At 38.3% G+C, this 14812-nt stretch overlaps 1 protein-coding gene across 3 annotated transcripts in view; it reads left to right on the forward strand.

Annotated features, from left to right (window-relative positions):
- ANKS1A (ankyrin repeat and sterile alpha motif domain containing 1A) overlaps positions 1–14812 on the forward strand; it is a 259349-nt gene that overhangs the window by 38656 nt on the left and 205881 nt on the right. The gene's annotated exons all lie outside the window — the stretch shown is intronic.

Raw genomic sequence — 14812 nt, forward strand, 5'->3', positions numbered from 1 at the left:
CTCAATACTGTTTCTTTCTGGTTGCTTGCAGTATTTTCTCCTTCACCTGCAAACTCTGGAATTTGGCAACAATATTCCTAGCAGTTTTCCTTTTGGGATCTTTTTCAGGAGGTGATTGGTGGATTCTTTCAATTTCTATTTTACCCTCTGGTTCTAGAATATCAGGGCAGTTTTCCTTGATAATTTCTTGAAAGATGATGTCTAGGCTCTTTTTTTGATCATGGCTTTCAGGTAGTCCAATAATTTTTAAATTATCTCTCCTGAATCTGTTTTCCAGGTCGGTGGTTTTTCCAATGAGATATTTCACATTGTCTTCTATTTTTTTTCATTCTTTTGGTTCTGTTTTATAAAATCTTGATTTCTCATAACGTCACTAGCTTCCACTTGCTCCAATCTAATTTTTAAGGTAGTATTTTCTTCAGTGGTCTTTTGGACCTCCTTTTCCATTTGGCCAATTCTGCTTTTTGAGGGATTCTTCTCCTCATTGGCTTTATGGAGCTCTTTTGCCATTTGAGTTAGTCTATTTTTAAGGGCTTATTTTCTTCATTTTTGGGGGGGGTCTCCTTTAGCAAGCTGTTGACTCCTTTTTCATGATTTTCTTGCATCACTTTCATTTTTCTTCCCAATTTTTCCTCTACTTCTCTTACTTGATTTTCAAACTCCTTTTTGAGCTCTTCCATGGCCTGTGACCAATTCATATTTTTCTTGGAGGCTTTGGATGTAGGATCTTTGACTTTGTTGTCTTCTTCTGGATGTATGTTTTTATACTCTTTATCACCAAAGCAAGATTCTATAGTGTGATTTTTTTTTATGCTGTTTGCTCATTTTCCGAGCCAATTACTTAACTTTTGAGCTCTTTGTCAGGTTTGGAGTCTTCTTCCAGAGTGGAGAGTGCTCTGTCCCAAGTTTCAGGGGTTTTATGCAGCTGTTTTCAGAGCTACTTCTAGGTACCTGTCAATTTTCAGTTTGTCTATGATCAAAGGAGAGGTATTTACTCCTTTCCTGGCCTGTACTCTGTTCTGGGAGTGAACACAAGCACTCTTTTCTCCTCTGGAACTGTGAGGAGAAGCTGCCACAAGTTCTGCCACAGCGCTCCTCCTCACCCCAGGACTGCCACCCAGATCTAAGCAGGGCAAAGCAAGAGAATCTTGCCTCAGCACCAGCAAGGAGATCCTTGCAATCCCTTTCTGATCAGCTGCTTGGCCCCCACACCACCTGTGGGCCTGGAGTTCTGGAAGCAGTCTTCTCTCACCCAGGTCCAACAGACTTTCCCCACTGACCTTCAGCTTTGTCTTTGGCAGTTGTGGGTTGAGAAGTCTGGAAACCGCCACAGCTACCAGTGATTCAGTCCTCTGAGACCTCCTCTATCCTGGTCTGTGCCTGAGTGGTCCATGCTGGACTGCACTCTGTTCCTAGCCTGGTGTGATAGACCCTTCCTGTTGGCCTTCCAGGTTGTCTTGGGCTGAAGATTTGTTTCACTCTGTCATTTTGTGGGTTCTGTAGCTCTAGAACTTGTTTAGAGTCATTTTTTACAGGTATTTGGAGGCATTTGGGGGAGAGCTCAAGCAAGTCACTGCTTTTTTACTCTACTACCATCTTGGCTCTGCCTGGTTTATTCTTTAACTAATTTTAAATCACTTAGTTTCTATTTAAGTTTAAATTTTTCTTCAGAATCCCTTATTGATTATAGTTTTTATTTTACTGTAGTCAGCAAAGGATGTCTTTAATTTTTCTTCTTCTGTATTTGAGGGTTTTGTGCCCTATTAGATGCCAGTTTTTGTAAAGTGCTATGCACCATTGTATTTTTATATATATGTACATATATGTGTATATATTTTTTCTCAATATTAAAAAATCAGTAATTGCCATGTATCTATGATACCTAATTTTAAAAAATTTCTGTTTAGATCTTTTTCTTTTTATCTTTCAATTTGCCTAGATTTAAAAGAAGTACATTGAATTCTCCAGCTACTGTGTTATAGTTTTGTTGTCTATTTCTCCTGTAATTCTGTTAATGTTTTCTCAGGAACTTAGGGACAATGCTATTCAGCACATATGTAATGAATATTGATTTTAAAAATTATCTCTGGTGTCTTTGAAAATATTCCTGTTTTTAACCATGTCACTTTTTACATATTCTTTCACATGTTCTCTAAGATCATGATTCCTAGCTCTGCTTTTAGAAAAAATTTCCTGAAGCATAGTGAATTCTGCCCCAGCCCCTCATTTTCTCTTGAGTGAATTTTAATTTTAAATGTGTTTCTTGTAAATATCTATTTTTTTATTCTGCTTTCTAGCCTGGATGAGTTCATCCATTTCATCTTTCCTATAATGATTCTTTTTTGTATATTTTCTTCCTTCATATTCTCTCGTTTTCCACCTTCTTGTCCCCTCTTTACAAAGAAAGGAGTTGAGGTAGAGAAGGAATTTGATTAGTACTATTTATCTATAATCGAATTGAACTGTTCTTACTACTCCATCCTAATGAGGTCAGAGTTGGGAGAGCTGGTTCATCCAATGTGAAAGAATTCACTTAGACCTTTTCTGTAGCCATTGGGAGCTTTATTGATGCAAAAGCAGTGGGCCTGAGATTTAGTAAAGAGCTATACAAAGTCACTGATGTAGGGAAGGGACCAGACTTATATAGACAAAAAGCTGTACAGCCTATAGGATGATTTTAGGGGTTCTTATGGGGGTTGGAGATTTAGGGATAGGATAAATCTTACAAGATAAGGACACAGGTAGAGGACAACAAATGACACAAGATAAGGGAGACTGGAAATTTTATGACCCAGGGTGGGGCAGGAGACAAGGAATTCCATGGTCCAGGATAAGGGGGAAGTTCTGTGGTCTCCAAGTTAGAGGACAAACCAGGGAAAAGGCAACTTGGTCCTTAGGGGTCACTGTTTGTATCCACGTCACTTCCTTTTTCACTAAGCGCAGTCCTCAGACTATCTTGTACTTTTTAGTTTAAGACTCTTTATGATCTATTCTCTGAAGCTGAAGTTCATTTTGCCTATGACTTCCCTCTCCGACTTTCTTCTTGCTCTTAAAACTCCCTGTCCTCTTTTCCATATCTATCCCTGCTTGTTTCACTGTTGAATTTAATGTATTATTACACCAAATTGTGTATATTAAATCTTTTATCTGGTTCAAATCAGAGTGTCTGCTTCTCTCACCCTTTTGTTTGTGTAGTCTCTTTCAAGAGAACACCATATTTAGGTGAAAGAGTAGGCTTCATCCTCTTCTTCATTTTTCCTTAGTGTATTTCTTTTGCTCTTTCCCCCTCCCTCTTTTCTTTTTTAAAACAGAAGAACAGATCTACACTCCGCCACTATGTTTGTTTTAATTCTCTTTGTGACCCTTGAAGACCTTAGGATTCTTGTGGGAATCTGAGACCTTGCCCTCATTTGATATGAGTAGGGTACTGGAAAACCAGCTGGAAAATCATTTGATTTTTTTAGGGCTCAGTGAACATAAAATATGGTGTTCTCTTTTTATAACTGAAAAATGTAGATGACAGTTTTCTAGTTACAGATTTGACTTGTGTTTATGTGAACACAACTTATCTTGTCAACAGAGTGTAGAACTTTCTGATAGGTAATTGGCATCATCTTAATGTACAAAAGACAGTACATTTATTAATTTAACTAAGAGCATAAGGATGCACAAAAGATAGGCAAAGTGCTTTAACCGCTGGTCCTAACTGCTAAATAGTATTCTTTGACCGCTTCCTTCAATCTTTTTCAGAAAAGGAATTTTAAAACCTAGCCCCAAGAACTCCCCAGGGAAGAACAGCAAGGATAAATAACTCTACAATCATGTTCCCTGTGGAACTTTTCATTGTGTTCCTATTGGTGAGGTTTATATTTATTTTTATTGTAATCAGCCTGGCCTTTCATTTCGTTCCATACAAATTAGGTTTTCCTTATCTTTCTTGGGTTATCAAACTTGGATTTAAATAGTAACTTTTAAAGGTATTGTTTTTTATGTATACCAGTATAGTTTTATTTGTCTTTGGAGTGGGAAAGACAGCTGAACTACAGAGAGTTTAAATGAACTGCCCAAGGTTGCTCAGAGTACATAGAGCAGAACAGAACTCCCAAGCCTTCTTTCCTATATTCAGTGTTTTATCCACTTGGTTTTTTTAGTCTTTCTTGGCCTTTATTTAAGCCCCTTAAGGCAAGAGTTATAGCTCACCACCCAAATAGGTATATGTAAAGATTTTCCATTTAGGCAAATGGTTGGCAAACTGGGTCCATATTGAGTTTTAAGAGAACTTGAAATCACAATTTAAAAGCCTATATTAGGGGATGATTTCACACAGTAAAAAGATTTACCTTATGGGAGTCAACACTAGATTACTTTCTGCTGAAACTTGCTTTAGTACATTTAAAATAAGGTTTTATTATCAAGATTTCAGGAATACAACTTTAGTCTTGTGCAAATTAAGGTGTGTCAGTTTTCTTTCTAATTATTAACCTGAGGTAGTTGAGATTTTGTGTTAGATCCATTTTCTTATGTAGGCAGAAACCTTCCATTAGCCATGTTAGGATTGTGTTCTCTAGGGGGCTTTGAGAACATATTTGTTTGGTGATGTGCTGTTCTTTCTGAGAGCTTTACTTATATGGGGAAGCTTTTCTCTTAAAAGAGGAAACCCAAATTAATATTTGTTAGCTATGATCACTCAAAATACCATATGTTTAGAAATAGGATGAACTATGTGGTGAAATATACAGCCTGTATGGAGGAGATTCCTTAGGTATGCTGAGAACCAGGAATGAAGTGATCAGGTCTCAGAAGGTCAGGGAACATGATTGTGAGCTATTGATCCTTCCTGTTCTTCCCTGGGGAGTTCTTGGGGCTAGGTTTTTAAATTCCTTTTCTGAAAAAGATTGAAGAAGTGGTGAAAGAATAGCATTTAGCAGTTGTGCACCTTTAATTGCACTTAGTTTAATTAATAAATGCACTGTCTTTTGTACATTAAGATGACTCCAGTGACCTACCAGAAAGAAAGTATATGCTTTGAATTGCTTTTCGATAGTTGTGCTTAGTTGTACTGATCCCTTCCCTGGATCCCCTCATGGTCAGTCAATATTTGGCTTTGGTCAAGCAAAAGGTCTAAGACTACAGAACTCAATTTCTTTATGCAAAGCTATCGGAACACTGGAATATGTCTTAAGTAAGTGTTCTTTAAGCAACTGGCATAGAATCTACAAGATGAAAACAAGGCTGGGGCAGGCTGGGGCAGTCACCAATAGAAGCCAATCTCCACCTCCCTCCCCCCCCCCCCAGCCCCACTATTACCCCATGGTTAATATTCTGAGTCACCACCCAGCGGAATGGGTGAATGGGTGGGGAACTCTTATCCAAAGACCACTCCCCTGACAGCAGTTCTTTTCTACATTATCCTTTCATATGCAGCAGAGTCTGACATTTAAAGTGTATGAGCCATGTTACTAATATTATGAATTAATCCTGAGTTACTAGCTATAAGGGACTCTGTGTCATTAGGGTTTTTGAGTAATTCGAATTAGTAATATGCAGAGCTAGAGTTACAGGAAGCTTAAAAAAAAAGAGTACTAGAGACATGCTGCCTGTGGGAACATTTAATTTGCTACTTTGTATCTCTTGGTTGGGTTACCACTTGTGGAAAGGTAAGGGATGACCATGACCTTTGAAGTCCCTTCCAACTGTAGGAGTCTGTGGCTCTATTTACCTGCACATTCATTCCTTTCAGTCATATCTGACTCTTTGTGACCCCATTGGGATTTTCTTTGCAAAGATACTGAAGTGGTTTGCTGTTTCCTTCTCCAGCTCATTTTACAGATGAGGAAGCTGAGGCAAACGGTTAAATGATTTGCCCAGGGTCACACAGCTACTAAATCTGTGAGGCTGGATTTGAACTCATGTCTTCCTGACTCCAGGCCCAGCACTCTATCCACTGGGCCATCTACCTGCCCTATATACCTGTACAGTAGGCACTAATCTCTCAAGTTTCTCTACCTATCCGACAGGTACAGTACAACATTCATGGATTTCTATATTGTGTTTCTTCTGTGAATAAGGAATCATCCGTACTGATTACTCATATTAACTTGATGCAGGTTAACACAGTAATCAGGCTACAGAAATAGATCATTACTCTGTCATTTCTGGGTAGCCCAGCATACTCTTAAAGCTCTAATTGTTGGGTTTCTTTGTCCTTGTATGCTTACTAGTCTACTTTCTATCCTTAGTCAGAAATCTTAATTTCCTTAGTGCCTGAAGAAACGCATTTTATATCTGGTCTCCAGATAAATTCTTTGGTTCGAAAGTTAAAGCTAATGTCTTTGCAAACAGTCACATCCCTGACTTAACAGCTTCCCTAGATTCTACCAGGCACTGCTTTGTCAAGTTTTGCTTCTTGGTCCTTTTCATCAGGCATTCAGTAAGCATTTACTAAGCGTCTGCTATGTGCTGGGTGCTATGGTATTGGACCCTGTTTTTCAAGCTTGTTATAAGGAACTTGTCTCTGTTCAGTCCATATACTTCTCTGCTGGCTGCCTCTACGTAGCACCATATAAGTCATGTGATTGTTTCCTCTACGGTTTGTTCGTTATTTTTATGCTCTTGATTTCTCTTAAAAAGCTAGCATCTCTCTCTCTCTCTCTCTCTCTCTCTCTCTCTCTCCGTATATGTATATTATATATATATATATATAATTTATTTATTTTTTACTGTTTGTATTTTTAGTTTTGTTTCCTTTCTAGCCCTGCCATACAAAACTCCATTTAGCTTCTTGTTTAAGAGTGTGAGGAATTGCACCTGCCAGGTATGGATCTCTGGCATCTTTGTTCAATACCCCTAATTAGCTATCTAAAAAATTTCCATTTACAGTTTATAATTTTTCAAGTGATAGCTGTAAAAATGAAATCAGGTGTATTTTGAGATGGTGGAGTTTCATTTATCTCAAAGTCAAGTAAACAAGTACTCATTAAGTGCTTACTGTGATCCTGAAGCTCACAAGAGAAAAGACAAGCTTTGATTTTTCTTATGGTGTGTACTTTTGATTGTATTTTTTTCTTTTTATTTCTTAAGTCACTATAGACACTCCCTGTGTGAAATTGCTTCAGTGTCTGCTTCCACTTTTTTGAAGTTACTCGATTATCTCATTATGACATTACCACTACTGTAACTAGGGATTTTTGGAACCAGTTAAAGATACCATATCGAGTGCGCTTAACAGTATTCAAATTCTGAGCTTCAAAAGCTATGATCTTTTTTTTTTTTCCAAGACTTTTTGCATGCTTACCTCTCCAGTCCTGGGGCAGATTTAACTTAGCAAACATTTATTTAAGACCTTCCTATAGGGGATCGTGGGAAGATTGTGTGCTAATACATCAATGATCCTAGATCCCTCTAAATGCTCCATCAATACTTAGGGATAAACCTCTCTGCTAAGAAATAGATCTAGACTCTCACTCAACTCAGGAGTCCCATGAACATCCTTGGATAGGCAGGCAAGCCTGTGCAGGTCAAGGGCACAGGGCAGAGCAGAGACATTGCTGGCTGTCCTCTCCTCCCCCAGTTTGAGCACTTGCTGCTTGAGCTCCCAGAACTCCAGCCCAGCCCTTGACTGCAAGAGAGGGACTTTGGGGCATTCTACCTTCCCAAACCACTGGATTGGCTTCCTAGGCCCAGCTTTTGGGGCTTTTCTGTAGGGTTCAGTGCAGTACTCTGGACCTGAGCCAAACAGAGCCCAAGCCAGCCCAGACCCAGTAGTGCCCAAACTCAGCCATAACCTGGAAGAGAGTATAACCTTGGGGCATTTCAGGAATGTTCAGCATGTTATCAGGAAAAAGGCACAATCCAGCCCAACTGTCCGTGAAGCCTGTGACAGGAGTAGCCCCTAAGTCTAGTAGTAGGAGGTAGAGCATACAGCAGAGCCTTTTGACAAGAGAGAGCTCCTAGGCAGAACCCAGCACAAGCTCCAAGTTCTTGAAGGAGGGGCCTAGTCTGAGTGCTATATTCAGGACCAGGCAGTCCGTGCCTGTACCATTAAGTCATGGAGCTTTACCTAAGCAAAGGTCCCCCATGAGCAAATCACCATGAAGAAATACTTTTGAGAGATACCCACAAATCCAAGTAAAGCCCCCATCTTTGCTCTGGGGACTGTAGGAGTACCTGCAGCCAGGAGGACATGAAACGAGCTATCAAATAGAAAAGCTAGGGAGGGAAGAATGGCAAGGAAAATTGACACCTTAGAACAGAAAGTAGAAAGTTTCATTCAAAAACTGGGTCCCTTGAAAATTAAAATGAGCCAGACAGAAAACAGTAATTCAGTTAAACAATAAGAAATATCAACATAAAACCAAAGGATTGAGGAAAGAAACCTAGAGGAACATCTAAGAAATATTATATTGAAAACAGCTGACCTAGAAACAGGTCAAGGATAGAAAAGCTAAGAATTATTACACAGAAAAAGTATCTGAAAATTGTGATCAGAATAAAGACCTATTTCAGATTATTAATGAAAACTCTTCAGAACTCTTGGAACCAGAGAGCAAAGTGAAAATAGGAAGAATTCACCAGTCACTTCCAGAAAGAAATTTCCAGGAGCATCTTAACCAAAACCCAGAGCTTTCACGTCAAAGAAAAATTACTATGAATATTTCCCCAGAGGAGTTCAAATACTAAGGATTCATGATATCACTATGAAGAAGAGCATATCTTGGATTATGATATTCCAGAAGACAAAGATTTATAACCAAGGTTAACCCTATCTGGCCAGACTCAGTATAATCCTAAATGGGGTTTGGGGGGTGGCGAAAAGGCTGGAAACGAATAGACATTTGGAAATGGCAATCCAGGTTCCAAGAGAAACAAACAAACAAAAATACACAAATCTGTTCTATTGAAAGGGAATATATAGAAGTGAATCATTACACGTTAATAGAGGGACAAGAAGCAAATGCCTTTTTAGAACCCTAATATTTTTTTTAATTTTAAAATATTTTTTTGTTGATATATTTTGTTTTTTTACATCATCATAGTTTCCCTCAGTACATTTCTTTCTCCCAGATAATCATCCCATATAGCAAATAATATTTTTCATGACATAAAAAGGGGGGGGCATAACTGATCAATACATTGGAAAAAGTGTGAAATTATGTACAATATCTAACGCTTGTGAACTTTTCATCTCTGCAAAGGGGTGAGGTGGGAGGGTCTTCTCATCTCTTCTTTCAAGCTCCTTGTAGAGAAAGATTGAGATGACAAAGGGTTTGTGGGTGGTTTTGTTAGTTTCTGTAGTCTTAGTAGAATACAAAAAGGTGATAGGCTGGAGACTATACTGTGGAATAAAGGAAGAAGGGGAAGGGAATCACTATTGCAGAATAGAGGTAGATAAGATGAAGACTATATAGAATAATGTGTGGGGAACAGAGTCCCTTGAAAAAAATAAAAGGGAGAAAAATATCTGGGAGATATCTTCCCAACAAGTTTCTCTGATAAAGGAATCAAATGTGAGATACGAGGAACTGATTCAGATTTAAAAGATTATAAGCCATTCTCCAAAAGATATAAAATGAGCAGTCTTCAGAGGAAAAAAAATCCAAGCTGTCAGCAATCCTATGGGGGGAAAATGTTCCAAATCCTTAATAATTAGAGAAATACAAATTGAAGCAACTTTAAGCTTCTACCTCACACCTATCAGATTGGCCAAGATGATAGCAGAATAAAATAACTGTTGGAGGTGGCTATGGGAGAGCAGGTATATGTGCACTATTGGTGGAACTGGGAATTGGTGCAGACATTCTGGAAAGTAATTTTGCACTGTGCACAAAAAGTTGTCAAAGTGTATATACCCTTTGATACAGCTATATCACTACTAGCACAGAAATCAAACACATAAAGGAGCCATATGTACAAAAACATAACAAGTCTTTTTTGGTAGTAGCTCTAAATGGAAAACTATGAGGGTGTCCTCTTATTGGAGAATGGCTAAACAAATTGCTGTGTATGAAATGTAATAGAATGTTTTGTGGTATAAGGTATGATGAAATGGACAATTTCAGGGGAAACTGGGAAGGCCTCTGTGATCTGATGCAAAATGAAATGGTCAGAATTAGGGGAACAGTTCATAACAATGATACCATTGTAGAGAAACAATTTTCACTGGATTTAGACCATTGAGCAATGCAATGGTAAACCATGAGTCCAAAAGGATGAAAATGAAACATACCACTCACTTCCTGCCAGAGGGGTGATGAGCTTAATATGCAGGAAGAGGTATTTTTTTTGGACAGGGCTAATGTGAAGTTTTATTTTTCTGGACTGTGCAGTTATGCACTCATAGCTTTATTTTTTTGTTAATTTTCTCATTGGGAGGTAGGATAGTGTGAGGGGCAGGTTAATTTTTAAAAAAACTGTTAATGGAAAAAGTAAAAGTAACAAATTATCTAAAATACAATGAAATAAAAAAAACCTTTTAAAAAAGCCTAGTATGCAAGACATTTCTAGAGATGAGAACAGGTACTAGACTTGCATTTTGATTGGTGTAGGGAGTTTTCTGGTGAAGACATCTGCTAATATAGGTCATCAGCTTCTCTGCAACTTATAGTCTTAAGGACCTGTTTACTGCAGAGACAGGTTAGTTAATACATTTGCCCAGGGTTACACAGTGAGTACTTGTAAGAGGTGGGGCTTGGGCCCAGGACCTTTTGGTTTTGAGGATGGCTCTCTAATTGTGCCATACTGCTTCTGTGCTATTTGGGATACAGTTACAAAAACAAAAATAATTACTGCCATCAAGGAAGATACATTATTCTAGGAGTTTGTATGTGAGGTAGGTATAACAGATAGAAAGTTACAATAGAAAGTGATGGAGAAGAGAACATCTAACTGGGTGGGAGGAAGTAAGATGAGGGTTTATTTCAGTATCTTTGCCAAGAAAACTCCCAAGAGGGGCCACAAAGAGTTAGACTGGACTGAAGAATAACTTAGCAACAACCTTGCTAGATGAAGAAACCCTCCAGCCAGAAGTGTTTTTTGGACTGTAACACTCTAACTAAATTATAAATTCATTGAGGGCAAAAGCTCATGACTTTGTATAATACTTCATAGTACCTAGCACAGTGATGAAAAAGTAGTATCTATTTATTATATTTTGTTGGGTAATTAATTGCCTATTAACTACAAGACCTTCATTTCAACTCAGGACAACAGCATTAGATAAAAATAAAAAGTCTTAGGCGTCTAAAGTCGTCAGTGTCACCTCTCCCTTACCCTTAGGGTGCTACTGCTGCTTAATCAGGCTTGACTCTTGACTTTTGGACCTTGGCAACACTCTTCTTTATTTCCACACTAAATCAGATTATAGGATTGTAGATTTACACCTAAAAGCGACTTTAGCTGTAATCCTAAGGCACTAACACTTTTTAAAAAAACGCTTGATAAAACAGTATTAAACACTTTCAGAGCTGTGTACAGATAGACAAAGAGTGCTTGCCTTGCACATGGTTGGTTGCCTCACACATATTAAATGTTTGTTGAACAGACAAGGAAGAGCAGTGGGAATATTAGGAGGAAAGCTAAATCTGCTGTTCTGAGGTTGTGGCAGAGTACAAACCAACCCTAACAAGTGGTTTCCTGACTGAGGCAAAGCTGATGTAGAGCAAGGTTTTTGATTTAGTTGAAGGTTAAGACCATCACTAATTGTGCCCCATCCTTGGCTGCTTTCCTTTTCATCCCCTAATATTAATAATAGTAAATGGTAGACATGTACTTCATCGGCAAGAGTGTTGGGATTGGGAGTGTGTGGACTAGGACTATGAGAATTTTTGTTAGAATCCCAGCTCTCCAAGCAAGTCAGTTCTCCTGTCTGGGCCTCAATTTTCCTTATCTGTAAAATAAAGGGTTTAGATATATGACCTCTAAGGTTTTTTCTAACTCTAATTCTATGACATTAACTTATATTTATATAGCACTTTAATATTTGAAAAGCACTTCTCTGAGTATGGTAGTACAGATATCCTTGCTTTAAATTTTCACATGAATTTGTGAGTTCCCTTAAATTATACGGATCAAAATCTAACTATGCATACCCATCCTTGATGTTGTTCATCAGGTCACTTGGTGACTCTTGTTCATGTTCTCCCCAAAGTTCCCCACAGGGGGTCTGTTCACTGTGCTGAATGCCTCCTTCCCTTTCTTCCAACCTTGAAAGGTACCTATAGAACCCTTTGGTCATCTAACAGTCCTCTCTGTTCTGGCCCATTTTCTCTTTCGGTGATGAAATTCCTTGATAATATTCTTTATTCTTTTTCTTCTTTGGAGTTCCTCTTTAGTTATATGCTGTCGCCTTCTCACAACCATGAGCCTTTCTGTTGTCCTCTGTGACAGAGCTGAGGTGCTGAGAATTTAAGTGACTTACTAAAGCTAAAAAGAGTATCAGGCAGTATTTGAATCCAAGTCCCCTGATGGCAAGGCCATCATTCTCTGCATTATACTTATGTTGCCTCACAAGCCACCTGCATCTTATTGGTTTAAAAAATTTCTTATAGTTTATCCAAAGAAGTTTTATTCAGTGGTGTCCAGCTCTTCGTGACCCTTTTGGGGGGTTTTCTCAGCAAAGATATTGGAGTGATTTATCACTTCCTTCTCTAGTTCATTTTACAGATGAGGAAACTGAGGCAAACAAGGTAAGTGATGTTAGAAATACGCTTGACACTGAAATTCAGGTATCAAGGGTAATTTATTATTATTGAGGAATTCAAAGGAATTGGTAAATGTTCCTGGCCAGGAGCCGACTCCACCTTCCTTAGGAAGAGGGAGTGGGGAGTGTACAGGAGTGAGACCAGCTTTATTCTGTTAGACTGACATAGATTGATGCACCATCAGCTTAGTACCTCCCGTCAGAGAACAGATTGGTCCGTTCCCTTCTGGGTCACAATCTTCCTTATACGCCCCCAACATACATCTCCTTGGCATATTTCCCCCCCCTCCTCAACATATGTCCCATGTTCAAAAATGGTGGAAAACTCTTCCCTGTGGGTGTGTAAGGTAATATTCAATTAGCCAATTAAGCATGCGTGGTAGCCATCTGACCCAGTTTTCTCTTCAACCCTGACCGTTAGCTGGCCAGTTTAGACCAGTTTTCCTAACATCCTGGATAGCATCCTGAATCTGTGGTTTCTGCAAAACCCCAAACTTTATTCCCATCATCTGGGGACCCTCATGTGGTTAATCTTTACTCCTTCTTTGTTTCAGCTGACACTTAATCATTCTGTGGAACTCAATTAACTCTTCTGTGGAAACCTAACTTTCCCTAACTTTTACCTATCTCTCACAGTGATTTTCCCAGAATCACACAGCTAGTAAGTGTCTGAGGCCAGATTTCAGCTCAGAAGGTGAGTCTTTCTGACTCCATGCCCTTCGCTCTATCCATTGTACCACCTAGCTGTCCCATCCAAAAAATAACCTTGGTTATAGTAATAAAACTGAATGATTGGTTAAAGAGCCTTTTATGTTTCTTAACAGTGTCATTTGTCACTTGCTAATTTCTTAAATTAATAACTTTGAATATCTTTGAGTTTCATGCTTCTAAATGATCAATGTTCAAAGCTGAATTGTTAGAGCAGTAATCATGGCTATCTGTGTAGAATGAAAGAAAGTCATGTTTTATTGTCATGGTAGAAATTAGAAGACATTGGTATATCTTTAGGGACACAATGAACAGAGCTACTGGCAAATATAGTTGTTGAAGGTCTTAGCTGGAGGATTTTGACTAGGTTTCTAAGGTTCTATCTAGCTCTAAAATTCTATGAGCTTATGTAAATCCTATGTAATGATGATAGGTTTAATGAGAGTACAGATTTTTCTGTCATGAAGGATCTTATATTTAAGAAATTGAATTCTGAAAAGAATGATCAGTCAATAAGGATTTATGAAGGCAGTGTTTCTATCTTCCAGGCATTGTACTAGGTCTTGCCTCAAGACTCATTGCCTTTGAAGACAGTATTTAGATTAGGGGACGTTTGTTTCTTCTCACCTTCTTAGAATGTATTGGCATGTGGCTCCTTCCAGCCACTCAAATAAATTTACTTTTCTAGGTGTTTCTTGACTCTTGTGTTGGTATTTCAAAGTTCTTACCTTTGTCTTTGTCAGAAATCCTTGAGCATTTCTTATTTCATCAAAGGTCCATTTTTCCCAAGTAGGACTATACTGAATTTTGTAGGATAAGTTATTCTTGTAAACGTCTATCCTTTTCCCTTTTACAAACTGCCAGGTCTATGTAATTCTGTCCGTGGTTCCTTGGTACTTGGACATCTTCTTCCTAGATGCTAGCAGTATTTTTTCCTTTGACGTGGAAGCTCTTGATTTTGTCTATGACAGTTGTAGGACTTTTCTTTCAAGAGGTGATTGTGCATTCTTCCCTTCTTTACTTTGCCCTCTGGTTCTAATAGACCTTAAAATGTGGTGCCCAGGTTTTTAAAATTTACTCGTGGTTTTCAGAGAGTCTGGTGATTCTTAAATTATTGCTGCTCTGTTTCCTGGGTGTACTCTTTGATATCAGATGCCTTGAGGATTTTTTTTAAATTTTTTTGATCCTATTCTACTATTTCTTGTTGTCTCAGAGAGTAATCAATTTCTATTCGATCTATTCTAGTTTTCAGGGAGTCCATTTTTGGGTAAAGTTTGCCACTTTCTCATGTAAATTATTATTCCAGAGTTTTAGTTTCACATTTTATCTTTTGCCTCCTTTCCTCTAGTAGATATTCATGTAGTTTTTGTGGAAAATCTATTTTTTCCTTTAAATGTCTGCTTGCAG

Source organism: Trichosurus vulpecula, chromosome 7 (genome assembly GCF_011100635.1).
Source record: "Trichosurus vulpecula isolate mTriVul1 chromosome 7, mTriVul1.pri, whole genome shotgun sequence".
Classification (NCBI taxonomy): Eukaryota; Metazoa; Chordata; class Mammalia; order Diprotodontia; family Phalangeridae; genus Trichosurus; species Trichosurus vulpecula.